The sequence below is a fragment of the Macrobrachium nipponense genome, chromosome 26, assembly GCF_015104395.2.
Source record: "Macrobrachium nipponense isolate FS-2020 chromosome 26, ASM1510439v2, whole genome shotgun sequence".
Classification (NCBI taxonomy): Eukaryota; Metazoa; Arthropoda; class Malacostraca; order Decapoda; family Palaemonidae; genus Macrobrachium; species Macrobrachium nipponense.
The window spans coordinates 8,586,528-8,601,914 of record NC_087215.1 but is presented as its reverse complement, the minus strand read 5'-3'; positions in this window follow the sequence as shown (position 1 = coordinate 8,601,914).

Here is a 15,387-nt window from a genome sequence, read left to right as displayed (position 1 = left end):
GGTCAGTAGAGCATGCTGCTTTTAGATGGCGAAGTGTATGTGTATCGATATATATATATATATATATATATATATATATAATAGATATATATATATATATATATATATATATATATATATATATATATATATATATATATATATATATATATGTATATATATATATATATATACATAGATATATATAGATATATATATATCATATATATATATATATATATATATATATATATATATATATATATATATATATCTATATATATATATATATATATATATCGATACACATACACTTCGCCATCTAAAAGCAGCATGCTCTACTGACCTTCACCCATAATCCCACAATCCCCTGCCCCCCTCCCCCGAAATAGCAGTGGGGTGTGAAACAAGAAGAAGAATGTTTCCCTGCCGACCTCCTTATGTCTACCACCGTTTCTTTCCATTTCCACCTCTCTCTCTCTCTTCTCTCTCTCTCCTCTCTCTCTCTCTCTCTCTCTCTCTCTCGATGGCAGTTCTTATCTTGCGAACTTGAGCCTTGGGATTTACAGCCTTTATCAACAGCCTCCGAAAGTTGATGATGAGATGGGGAATTGGGATGGGAAGCCTTGGCTTGTAGTGTATTATTATTATTATTATTATTATTAGTAGTAGTAGTAGTAGTAGTAGTAGTAGTAGTAGTAGTAGTGTAGGAGCAGCAAAACCTATGGCTGAAGTATTTAATAACACTTTTAGCGTTGCCATGATGACGCTAGCAGTCAGGCTCAAGTAATTTAATCGCTGAATTATGATGAAAGTGGCCAAGTATCATTTTACAATGTTATTATTGTTAACTGAAGGGAGAACCATATATTTATTTATTTATTTATTTATTTATATATTTTTATTATTTTTCTAGATCCCTCAGTCTTTGTCGTGTGTTCGAAATCGCCAAGCCTTAATTCTTTATTTATTTATCTAATTATTTGTATTATTTTTTGAATCCCTCAGTCTCTCTCATGTATTCAAAATCTCCAGTCCTTAATTTTGTATTTATTTAATTATTTTTTATTTGTATCATATTTTTAGATCCCTCAGTCTTTCTCGTGTTCAAAATCGCCTAGCCTTATTTATTTATTTATTTATTTATTTATTTATTTATTTATTTATTTATTTATTTATTTATTTATTTATTTATTTATTTATTTATCGTAGATCCCTCGGTCTTTTTCGTGTATTCAAAATCGCTAAGCCTCTTGGTGGAGGCTGGGTTTTTGTGCTCCTTCCATTATCAAGATATTCGGTGCTTTAATCCCCAGTAATTTATTAACTTATCTCATCAGATCCCATTTTGCAGTTTTTCATCCATATTTTAGAAAGAAACGTTTAGAAAGAAACGAATCACAACCAGAAACACCTGTTTCTGGTTGTGATTCGTTTCTTTCTTACATTTTATGAGTTTCGTGAAAAGTCGCTTTTGGCTCCCATCTTACAGTTGCCAATTCGTGTCTTTATACCTGCTCTGCTGGTTGTACGTACCTTGTTGCCATTGAGTGAGGTACATAATATTTGAAAATATGCGGGAGATGAACCCCTATTTTGTTATGCACCAGAATTGAATTTAAAGTCTTTATTTCTCTACAGTATATAATTAACAATAATAAACACACACACACACACACACACACACATACACACACACACACACACACACACACACACATATAATATATATATATATATATATATATATTATATATATATATATATATATATTGTTAGTCTTTCTGTGGTAATCCTAATAATATGTGAGTTGTTGAATGGGCGAGCAATCCCGACAGCATAATTGAATTTCCATGAGTGTTGTTGCTGAATTCAGGGCTCATTATCCAACGCGATGGTTATTGGTATGGGATAAACTAATTAACCTCGGTGTAGAGAGGCTGCTGCTGCCACTACGCAAACGGCTGTTTTGAATTCCAAAGTATACGGATGGGTCTGCCTTAAATTGGGATATTATTATTATTATTATTATTATTATTATTATTATTATTATATTATTATTGGTGTCATAACAAGGCAAGAAATAAACTATACAATTTCATTTGGAATAGCTTTTATTTTTAAAGATGTCCAAAATTGTGTCTTTATAATATTTGCAAAATAAAAGTTTTCAGTATAAGCTGCAAAAATTAACTGTGAGAAATGCTGTCAGTGTTAAGAAACTATTAAAATCCTTAGAAAGTTCACAGATGATATATGACAAAATATATATATAAAAAGTTTCAGAATACTCATGGATGGAAAGGGTTTGTTGCTAGCAGACATTTAAGACTTCTTCTTTTTTTTTTTTTTTTGTTTTCTTTTTTTTTTTTTTTTTTTTTTTTTTTTTTTTGGAGAAATGAAATGCTTTGCAGCTATGCTTGTTAATAAGAATATCAAAATACTGGTAAGTTATCAGTAAGAAATCTAAGTTTATTATTTGAAGTATTATAAGTAGTAACATTACAAATAATGCACTTACATTTCCTTTCTAGGATTGTACGTTTTAGAAGTTTACTGTTTTTTTTTTTTTTTGTTTAGATAAGACGTGTTTGTTATTGGTAATAAATAACAAAGATTAAAAACTGGAGTTACTTCCCAATAACGAAGTCAGCATCATCGATTATGGCTGTTGTTTTTGTTGATTATTTCATTACTCTGTCGTTTCAAAAAAGGGTCTTCTAGATTAATGATTGAGTCGAAAAACTTTGCTTTTCTGAATCATGATTCTTTCTAATAATCAGAATATTGTTCTCTCCTTTCCTGATTTTTTTTTTTAAGGAAAAGTAAAGATGTACCGCATCCCTTATAATTAAGTAACTCCCCCCTCCACACGATTAAACACCACCTTCCAACCAACCACCCGCCCCCGTCCTCTGCCACCTCTTCACCCCCCTCCCCCCCCCCCCCCCCTTACACTCCTCTCCCTTCCGTATCCTTCCCTCCATTCTCCTTCATCGGGACTGGGCTAGCAAAGGGCACGAGGTGCCGTTCCCATGAACCTTTCTTCTTCCACGTCAACACCAAATACGACAGCGTTCAACGAAGTCTTCCAGATGATGATTGCGTCATCGCCAACAAACAGGAGATTCATCTCATTCGTCACGATGATATTCACCTCTGATATTAACTGTCTTTGTCTCTGCTTCTCTTCGCTTCCTTTGATCTTCATAGAGAGAAAGAATCGGGTTCGCTTTTAATAGGTTGAAGTCGCTGTTCGGATTCTGTTCAAAAGGATTAAATGCGATTTGTCAAATGAATGACCATTAAAGATTTATGCCTGATTTCTCTGATACTTTTAACTTAAACGGTGATAATAATCCAGATATTTTGAAGGAAAATTTTACACGTATGAAACAAACTATGCGCCGAAGTTTTCTGTACAGCGATTTAATCAAGACCACCGAAAATATATCTATCTCTAGGCGTTCTCGGGATAATACTGTATGAGCCACGGGCCATGGAATTTTAACCACGGCCCGGTGGTGGTCTGTCCTATATCGTTGCCAGATGCATGATTATGGCTAACTTGAACCTTAAATAACATCAAAACTACTGAAGCTAGAGGGCTTTCATTTGGTATATTTGATGATTGGAAGGTGGGTGATCAACACACCAATTTGCAGCGCTCTAGTCTCAGTAGTTTTTAAGATCTGAGGGCGGAGGGAAAACGTGCAGACAGACAGACAGACAAAGCATCTCGCTAGCTTTCTTTGCAGAAAACGAAAACTTTCCATATGTCGATGTCCCTCGAATCCTATTACGTTGATCTTGAAAATTTCCCCGGATTTCTCGGAACTAATTGTAATTGATAAAAACATCCAGATATTGTCGATTATCCATTTTCTTATCATGTTGTCTCATGTATCGAGATTGTGTCTGTTACTTACTGTCTGTACTTTGTATCTTCTTCCAAGCTTTAACCCATTTATAAATGGGATCGCCGTTGGGAATGAGTCGTCTCTATCGACTTCTGTCCTGTGCATCGTTCTCGTTGATACCTTTCCATAACATATCTTCCCCTACAGAATCACGCCACCTCTTTCTTGGTCTTCCCTTCTTCCTTCTACCCCGCACTTCCATTTCCATCGTATGTCTTCCAACATGATGTTCCTCTCTTCGTAACAGGTGTCCATACCATCGAAGCCTTCCCTCCTGTATCTTCTTTGGTATTTCAACTACCATTGTCGATCCTCTTATATACTCTTTTCTAATCCTATCTTCCCTTGTTACTTCTGACATCCATTTCAACATTCTCATTTCTGCTACATCCACCTTATTCTCCTCTGTTTTCCTCATACTTGCTGATTCTGTTCCATATAACATTGCTAGTCTGACCTGTCTGTACTTTGTGTACTCCATGTATATGGCATTGAGCTGAAAATAAAATTCATTATCATTATTATTATTAATACACCCAACGTAATGGAATGCTAGTTTGACCCAGTTCGTGCCCACGCAAGTGTGAATGACGCTCACCATTTTTCATACGTTGTTTCACGGACGGCGGATGACAACAAACGATTTAGAAAGCCATTATTATTCGCGGTAGTTTGATCAAGACAAAAGGTTAACCTAGACAAAAGGGAAGCGGGTTTGTTGTTTTGCAGCATTTACCCTCTGGGTCCGATGAGGCGTCGCTTAATGAACGAATTTAGGTGGGTGTGGAGTGCTTAATATGCATGTTTTAGGTGTACTTTTCCGTGCATATATATATATATATATATATTATATATATATATATATATATATATATATATATATATATATATATATATATAGACTGGTAAAGGTGTTCTGTAACAACAGAATTCCATCTAATAAAAGGAGCCATAAAAACACCAAAATGTAGAGAGAAAAGTACTATATTTCAGAGACTGCTGTCTCTCTCTTCAGGTATATGAATGAGAAAAGTTTACAGAAAAAGGTGGTATATACCAAGAGATTCGTCCACAAGTAAGCCAATTTAGGTCACCCCCGCTGATAATCTTCCATTAATCTTCTTAAGCGTTGGTTGAATGAACACTGCGTCGACGATGTCTGATGTCCAATTCCCTTTTGAGATGCTTCATTACCTTGCTTCTCTTTTAACATTTAAGGCCGATTCCATCATTTGACTCTTGTATCGGCAGTTGCTGCTATAAATTACACGTGACATATTCCAGTTTATTCTATGGTTATGTTCATTTATATGATTGAAAATAGCCGAGTTCTGTGTCCATACCTAACTGACCAAGCGTTTGTGTTGTATTAATCTCTGGGGAAGTGATTTACCTGTAAATCGATGTAAGATTGGTCACAGTCCTGGCATGGGATCTCATATACCCCCGAGTCTTTGGGCGATGTCTTTTGTTGGACTTTATCAGGGGATTTGGCTAAGGTATTTGGGTAGGTAAATGCAAAAGGGTTGGATTCCCAAGGGTGTGAGTTACTCTCTTAATCGTCTCCAGGTGGGGAATTTTTATTTTATGTGGGGTGTGTCTCTGGTCTTGTCTTTAGGGGTCGGTAGAAAATTACGTTTGCTTTTTGAATTGCTTTCTCAATTATATGGTCAGGATACTTTAAAGATGAGAGTTGCTTGCGAATTAGTTCAAATTCTTTTTCCAGGAAATCTGGGGAACAAATTCGTAAGGCTCTTAAGAATAGGTTGCAGCTTAGACTTATCTTGATAGTATTGTCATGATAGCTAAAAGTAGTGAATAAATATGAAAGTGAGAACATTTGGGTTTTCTGTATATTGGTAAATTTGTATTCTTGTCGTGTCTCTGATTATTAAAACATCAAGAAAAGGAATTTTGTTGTCTGGTTTCCCATTCAACTTAAATTTGATGCTGGGCACTACATGCGTTTAATTTTGAGAGGAATTCATTAAAATTACCCCACTTATTATCCAAAATGTTAGTATGTCATCCACGTATCTCATCCACAGCATGTTTTTTGGGTTTTATTGCATTTATTACTGTAGTTTCAAAGTATTCCATGTACAGATTGGCTAAAATAGGACTTAAAATAAAGGACTACCATACTACACCCGAATTTTTGCTTGTAGAATGATTCCCGAATGAAAAATACGTTATTAGATGCACGTTATAGTTAGTTGAATTATGTGATCATAATAACGTATTTTCATTCGGGGAATCATTCTACAAGCAAAAATTCGGTGTAGTATGGGTAGTCCTTTAAGTCCTATTTAGCCAATCGTTGGAATACTTTGAAACTACAGTAATAAATGCAAATAAAAAACATGCTGTGGATGAGATCGTGGATGACATACTACATTTTGGGTAATAAGTGGGGTAATTTAATGAAAATTCCTCTCAAAATTAAACGCTTAGTGCCCAGCATCAATTTAAAGTTAATGGGAAACAGACAACTTTTTTTTCTTGATGTTTTAAATAATTCAGAGACACGAAAAAAATTTACCATATACAGAAAACCAACGTTCTCACTTTCATATATTCACACTTTAGCTATCATGACTACTATCAAGATAAGTCTAGCTAGCAACCTATTCCTTAAGAGCCTTACGAATTTGTTCCCCAGATTTCCTGGAAAAAGAATTTGAACTAATTCGCAAGCAACTCTCATCTTTAAAGTATCCTGACCATATAATTGAGAAAGCAATTCAAAAAGCAAACGTAATTTTCTACCGACCCCCTAAAGACAAGACCAGAGACACACCCAACAATAAAATAAAATTCCCCACCTGGAGACGATTAAGAGAGTAACTCACACCCTTGGGAAATCCAACCCTTTTGCATTTACCTACCCAAAATACCTTAGCCAAATCCCTGATTAACGTCCAACAAAAGACATCGCCCAAAGACTCGGGGGTATATGAGATCCCATGCCAGGACTGTGACCGATCTTACATCGGATTTACAGGTAAATCACTTCCCCAGAGATTAATACAACACAAACGGTCAGTTAGGTATGGACAACAGAACTCAGGCATTTTCAATCATATAAATGAACATAACCATAGAATAAACTGGAATATGTCACGTGTAATTTATAGCAGCAACTGCCGATACAAGAGTCAAATGATGGAATCGGCCTTAATAAAAGAGAAGCAGGTAATGAACATCTCAAAAGGGAATTGGACATCAGACATCGTCGAACGCAGTGTTCATTCAACCAACGCTTAAGAAGATTAAAGGAAGATTATCAGGCGGGGGGTGACCTAAATTGGCTTACTTGTGGACGAATCTCTTGGTATAAATACCACCTTTTCTGTAAACTTTTCTCATTCATTATACCTGAAGAAGAGAGACAGCAGTCTCTGAAATATAGTACTTTTCTCTCTACATTTTGGTGTTTTTATGGGCTCCTTTTATTAGATATATATATATATATATATATATATATATATATATATATTATATATATATATTATTTATATATAACATATACATACATAATACATACATACCTCATACATACATATATATATATATATATATATATATATATATATATATATATATATATACCATACATACATACATACATACATACATATATATATATATATATATATATATATATATATATATATATATATATATTATATAATATATATATATATATCATTAACTTCTGGTTTTCTCATCATAATTTTATAGGGGAGATTGATAGCACCAAGCCCTTTTTTCATTTATTTTTGTGTCCCATTAGTGACTGATACCTACCTACATTTTGATTGACTAGTGAGAGCCATAGACCGTAGCAGTGCGATGAGAGAGAGAGAGAGAGAGAGAGAGAGAGAGAGAGAGAGAGTATTTTTTTTTTTACCTGATGTAGACATCCACCTTAAACTCTTATTCTTTGAGATGACGTAAAGGTCAGAGTATGTTTGTATGCGTTCGAACGTTTGTATACAAAGACCATCACAGTGGAATATGACGTCATCGGCAGCGATCTCGAGGAACAAGTGTGCGTGGTATTCCTTCCCTGTACCCCCCCCCCCCTCCTCCCCATACACCCCATGGGCAACTCCCCCCCCCTCTCCCCATGACACACCCCCATGGGCAATCCCCCCCCCCCCCCCCCTAAACCCCTCCTAGTCTGCTTTCGTGTTGCAAATGACGACCAAGAATTCAAGAACAAGGCCTTTAAGGCCTTTAATTAAACTCTACCGGAAGTGTCACTCATCCCTCTCTTTATACCTCTTAATATATTTTTGACGTCATCGACGAAGTGACGTAACGTGATGAGGATGGTGACGTCGTTGTCGTTGTTCTTGACGTCACCATATGTGTGGTGTGGTGAAAGAAACAACATTCTATTTATTCGCTTGTTCTAGAAGCTAATAATAATACTGGAGCCGAAGGGGAAGTCACGGCGCTTAATGCTGCTCTTCTGTTTTCATTTTAAGGTGGAAAAGGTGACGCGTGGATTTATAAGTAAGAGAAAGCAGATTGGCTGGGATCCAAGTAGGACTGGATGCTGGTGGATTTTGTTTAATTAAAATGGCATTACTTAGACACTTGCAGCTTCCATTGTTGGTGAAAGAATAGGAGGAAATCATGACCGAGCTTTGTTTTTATGATGTGTGACTTGTTATACAATAGCTTTCTTGATTTCTTTAATTTTAATTTCGAAAAAACAAAATAGGGCGCGACAAAACAATAATAGCAGCGTGGACAAAACTATATAGTCGCTAATGGTCGGGAGTTATGAGGTGAATGAATTGAGTAAACTTGAAGCGTTCTTCCCTCCCTCTTCAGACCTTGGAATGTTCTTCCGTCCTCTGGTTTTCCCGATGTCATCACCTCTTTCTTTAGATGGAAGGCTGATCTGATCTCGCTATTTTCTCATGGTTGAGGCCCCACCTTCCTCGTTCCTTCCTCTTCTTCTTGTCTTCTTCTGGTTTGGCCTGGTAACGGGCATCTGGATGCCAGCTCGTAGTTTTTTTTTTTTTTCACTTTTAAATAAATTCAAGCCAAGTATTCTTTTTCAGTAACTTGACATATTTTTCATTTGTATAAGCCTTCGTAATGAAGATATTGTTCGAATTGATATATTTTTCACTGTTTCGTTTTCATTTGCGTTGACAGCAAATGGGAAACGAAACAGTAAAAAATTACGTCAATTCGAACAATATCTTGATGAAGGCGGCTTATACAAGTGAAAAATATGTCAAGTTACTGAAAAAGAATACTTGCCTTGAATGACCAATAGCATAAAATCAGCTATCCATTCCAGCAATACAGGGTGGTCCGTTGCAAAGGTTCAAAATGAGCTGTGTAGATGAAGTCTGTTATATGACTTTTAATATCATTTTATAAGGAAGAAATTTCATAAGTACCCGCCGTGGTGGCGCGGTGGTAAGGTTCTAGCCCACCAGTTAAGAGGACCCGGGGTCAAATCCCAGGAGTAGGAGAATAGGAACCAGCCCTCTGGCTTGTGGGAGGGCTGGCGGGGGGGAGGCTGGGTGGATTATTAAACAGTGGACCTAGCGACACACTGGCCACGTGTCCTATGCAAAGAAACAAGGGATCAGCGCCTGTCCTTAGTAGCCTTGCAGAAGCCCAGGAGGATTTTTAAAAAGTGTCAACAGTTTAACTATTAGTAAGGAATGAACGATACTATGGTAGATTCACATCAACCGTGCATCTGATGTTTAAGCCACTCCCTTACGACGCTCCTGATTGGCTGTTGATAAGCCAATCACACGGCTGGAAACTCTTAGTCTCTCTCGAGAGTTCACGCAGGATATATGTTCCGCGTCTGTATCCATCAGGAGTTGTGGAACATACCTGCTTATGTGAACTCTCTCGAGAGACAGAGTTTCCAGCCCTGTGATTGGCTTATCAACAGCCAATCAGGAGCGTCGTAAGGGACGTGCCTAGACATCAAAGGCACGGTTGATGTGAATCTACTATAGTGAAAACCGAATAAAGATATTGCCATCAAAGCTCAGTCTCAAAGGGAAATAATATATAAATAAATATCCTGTCTCTAACCAACCCCGACGCGCCACCCTCCGCAAACCTCACCCCACCCCTCCCCGAAAATCCCCTCTGATGGAAGCAAGAAACCTTTCCTCGCCGCTGTGGCTTATTCAGGCTCCGGTTATCGGAAACCGTTCAGGACAGCAGCGGTATCCGGACAAAGTGGCTTTATAAATAGAGCGTTCATGCCGGAGATGGTCGGCGTTTGCTGGTATGCAACGGCTTTTTTTTTTTCTGTCACTTGTCATTTTCCCATTTGGTCTCCTTTTGGGTGGTTGCATTTGCATGATTTCTCTTTGTTGGTGTTTTCTTTTGTTGATGGTGATGCTCTGCATTCATTGTTCAGGGAGTGAGTTATCTTTTTATAAGTCAGTTATATATTTATTGATTTTGATTCGGTTTTATATTTATTTTTCATGAGTCATTTTAATTTTTATTTTGTATTTTTTATCAATTGTTACTCCTTTCTTTACTTGATCTTTTTGTTTTATTGTTTGTGAGTTATTCGCCGAATTGATCTTATTTTCTTTATTCATTAGCGAATAATTCATTCTATGAATTATATGTTTAAGTTTCTTATTTGTTACATCGCAGAATTGCCTAGGTTTTTTTTTATTAATTTAGGAATTAGTCTTGCTATTGTGTGTGTGTGTGTTTTTTTTTTTTTTTTCTTTTTCCAGCAGTGAATAATTGGTTAATATGCCTTTTTTTTAACCATATGTTAGTTATAAGTGAATGATGTTCCTTAATTGGCAGGTGGTTTTAATATTAGTGAAGTATATATGATTTTTTTTTATTTGATTGGTGTAGTATTGGTGAGGTATTTGTTTACTTGCCACATCGGCCAGTCATGGTATTTGTTTGAAATCTTGAGAAGTATAAGCCAGGACCTATTGAGATTTTAATAAACGCAATGTTTTAACTCCTTTACCATGGTCGATGACTCCGTAGTTGGTGTACCCTGGGATGAAGGAAGATGATATTGTTCGTTTTGTAAGCACTCTATGAACACAAGGACCATTTATACATTCAATTCTCGGCCGTTTTGTAAGGTTGAAGTGACGTCCTTATGATATCTGAAGATTTTTGCGCCTCTTATCGGAAATCCATTATTGGCGAGTGGAGGAAATAAAAGCGTTGTTGTGTCGTTATTGTTCACGTTACTCGAGTCACAAAAGGATGTCTTATTGCGGATCCAGACAATAGTCTATGGGGAGAGTAGTTAGTGACTGCGGGAAATTGGGTGTATCGATTTCCACAACAAAGGTGATTCCGTAAAAAAAAGATAGAAAGACAAAACTGGAAATTACTGTTTCCCACAATACCTGGATCTCGCTAACGAAGGAAACTTCATATTGTCCTTTTGAGCTTTGTTTATTTTCAATTATTTGTTTTTGGGCAATCTTCTAACAGTATATTGTAAAGGTTTTGTTTTCCAGGCAGGAAAATATTGAGACAAACTGAAGGAACAAAAAGGAATGAATTGCCGCTGGGCACAAAAGACCAATTGTATCATGAAGCAGTCTTGATATCTGAAGAATATTTAGACTGAACCTATTTTTTACACAGTTTTTCAGAAATATTCATTTACCATTTTCAGAACGACAGTGTTGGCGATTGTTGATAAATCACCTTGTAACTTATATTTGTAAAAAAAAAAAAAAAAAAAGTTCTTTCAAGAAAATAATTACATTAAGGAGAGCCATTTATATATAAACATACTTAATAAAGGTGCGATCTCGTGTTTGTTAGGTTCTTGATTCGATCCCAACTACCGCTCACCAGTCGACCCAGCTGTGAATAGGCGTGAGGAAGTCAGTCCTCTTTTTCGGGAGTTGAATATCATTTGTAGGAAGAGACGTTTACTTTATAATTGGGTAAATTTCATTGCTCAGTTTTGTAATGACTCATAAATTCTGTAAATAATGGCAGGTGCTTTTTAAAGTCATTAGGATTTAGGCTATGGTGTTTGTTCTCTCAACTATATTGCTTAGGTTTAGAAAATCCCCATGTAGATTGTTTAGCTGCTATTACTACTACTGACCTTTAAATGATATCCGAATTTTGATTGCATGTCAATATATTACTCGTGGGTCACTGCAGAATGCTTCAGAGAGAGAGAGAGAGAGAGAGAATCAACCTTTCTATAGAACCCTCTTTCCCCACATTCACACAGTGATAAATGTAGAAAAAATCAACCCCATCATTGTATAATGACATATGAAATGTAAAACCAACTACATACATTCAGCCCCTCTATACAACTGTTATACAATTGTAACACATAAATACGAGTTTCCCCGTGGAAGCCTTTTTTCAACATCCCATTGCTTTCTTTATCTAGTTAGACGAAAGGGACGGAAAATTGAAACGCGGGACTATCGTCGAAGCGTAAGGAAGGGAGAGGAGGAACAATGAGATAAGCAAGAATAAAAGTCGTCGATACAATGCCATGTTTCTGCATGATGGTAGCTGTATGATTCTGACGTTTCGCGTAGTCCAAAAATGAAGCATTCTGATTGAGCAGAAGTGGCTTTTTCTGTTTCGATATCATTAATGAAATGTACAAATAAATAATATAAATACAAGGGAGTCTAAAGATGGGTGCCCTAATAACGAAGAAAAAAAACAGAAGTAAAATTAATAAATAATATAAATACAATGAATGAATAAATATAAATATAATAATAAAAATACAATGAATAAATAAATAATATAATTACAAGGGAGTCTAAAGATGGGTGTCCTGATATGGAAGGCAAAACAGAAGTAAAATTAATAAATAATATAAATACAATGAATGAATAAATAATATAAATACAAGGGAGTCTAAAGATGGGTGTCCTTATAACGAAGGAAAAAAACAGAAGTAAAGAAAGGGATTAATAACAAAATGGATAATACCACAACCGAATAAATAAAAAAAAAGCTACGAAATCATCGTGACGAACAGAAATAAACACAAAAAACGAGACCAAAAACTTCAGAAGCTCCTTCTACGAACGAGACTTATTCCCGAAAGAGGCAACGGGAAACGAAGGGGAAATGATGTGGAAAAGGCTAACTGAGCCTTGGGGAAGAAGAAGAAGAGGAGGAGGAGGAGGAGGAAGGAGGAAAAGGGAAAGGAAGAAGGTCCTGAGGTTTGTTAGGGAAAACTGTTCAAGGGAAAATGGTTTCGATCCTGACCTCCATTCACACCTGTGATGGCTCCCTTCCAAAACTTTTATGTTGAAATGATTTTCGCAGAACGATTTTTGGGTGATTTAGAAACGGAATGGTAATTTGTAAATACAGACATACATGCGAACGACAAACACACCCAGACATAAATGTATAGGTGTGTGTGTTCACCTGTTTGTATGGGTATGTGCGTGCATGACGTATATGAGCATTTTATATAGATGAGTGATCCCAATACCTCTATGACACACTCTTACTAGGTGATGATTACGAATTTCTTATAAGCATATAAGAACACTTAAGAACGTCATTGGCCTTTACTGACAATTTCAAGGCCTGCGGTGCATAAGTTTTCTTAAATATCTTTTTAAATATCAACTGTATCGTCTTGAAATTTTGGCCCAACATGTTTTAGACCTTCCGCTAATGTATGGCAATATAACTATCTAAAATTATTAATAATGGCACTTTACTCTTGAACATTTCCAATTTTCTTTGCATTTGACTGAGACTTTCGGACACTTATTTCTCTCCCTGTCAACAAAATATCAATGAAAGTGTACCGTACTACGATTATGACGTATAGTGTTTTACATTTTTAAATTACTTTATGGATTATTGTTTTATGTATCCAAATTGGTTTATGCAATGAAGTTTATTTGTGTTTCATTATTTTGGGAGATTATTATGACCTCTTGGTTTATTTAGAGTATATATATACTGGAAAATACACCCGCTGAAAATTGGAGGGGCAGTAGTTACAAGCTGTTCAGGTGTGTTTATATTGTCGTCCGGCTTCCACCCGCCCATCCTGAACTCAATGCCATTGAGCAGGTATTGGCGCATATGAAGCTATATGTACGTTCATCGTTACGGCATTTCACCAGGGCAGACCTAAAGGCCAAATTGGAGGAAGCAAGGCTTGCTGTCACTAAACAGGTGTGGGAAGGAGCTGTCCAACGAAGTCAAGCTTTCGAGAACGAATACTGGCTCACTGATAACGTCCGGATTGCATAGATCCAATGGTTGTCAACGTCGCCAGTGATGACGAGGACGATCTGTTTTTAGACAGTGATGGGGAGTGAGCTGAAATATCCTTATACGTGTGTATATGTAGTCCTGTAATTGATAAGTTTTGATATATTTATCCACCAGTTTTTTATTTTATATGTCTATACTGTTTTCATGGTTACTTCAAAAATTTACTTCAAAATCTGTGAAATTTCTGTATATATTGTACATACTTTATTGGATATATATAATAAAATAATGTATATAGTGATCTTACTTTTAAATAAACTATGATCTGTTTTTTTCCTTCCATATTTATATCTCCAATAATAACCTAAATTTCCCACTACCACACCATTCTTATGGAAATAGATAAGAAAGTACATAATAAATAAATACATACAAATGGCTTTATGAAAAGTAATCAGTAATAAATGGTAGTTCGTGTACATTTTAAAACGTAAAGAAAACATATGGTAGTACACTATTCCATTCATAAGTATCGGACAGAGTAAGAAAGAGAGGAGTGGGCGGGGCTTCTTTCCTAACTCTTTGGCTAAGCCAACGACAGGTGTTCGTATATTTACAACCAATACTGAGGAAATTGAATATTTTCTAAGTAAAGTGTCTTAATTATTAATTCCGGGTACTTGATTATATTGCCATATATTAGCGGAAGGTGTAAAACATATTGTGCCAAATTTTCAGGAAGATACAGTTGATATTTGAAAAGATATTTAAGAAAACCTATGCATCGCAGGGCTTGAAATGGTCAGTAGTATTATTACTATTACTAATAATGATAATAATGAATCATCATCATCATAATAATAAAAAAAAATCCTCATAGTAGCACGAGTCTTCAAATGGAGAAACAAATCCACAGTTATGTAAATGTACATATATTTAAATTTAAAACTTTAAGGATAACTTTCGGGAATCTGCTCGGATCCCGTTATCAATCTGATTGATAAGGGGAACCGAACAGATTCCCAAAAGCTATCCTTAAAGTTTTAAAATTAAATATGTGTACATTTACATAACTGTAGATTTAAAATTAAATATGTGTACATTTACATAACTGTGGATTTGTTTCTCGAATCATAATATTATTAATAAAAAAAAGGTCCTTCGTCATATTGTTTTTAGGGTAGTCAACATAGCCTTCCGCAAATATTGAAGTCGGTTACCTTGTATTCCTCAAGGCCATTTTTCACTGAAG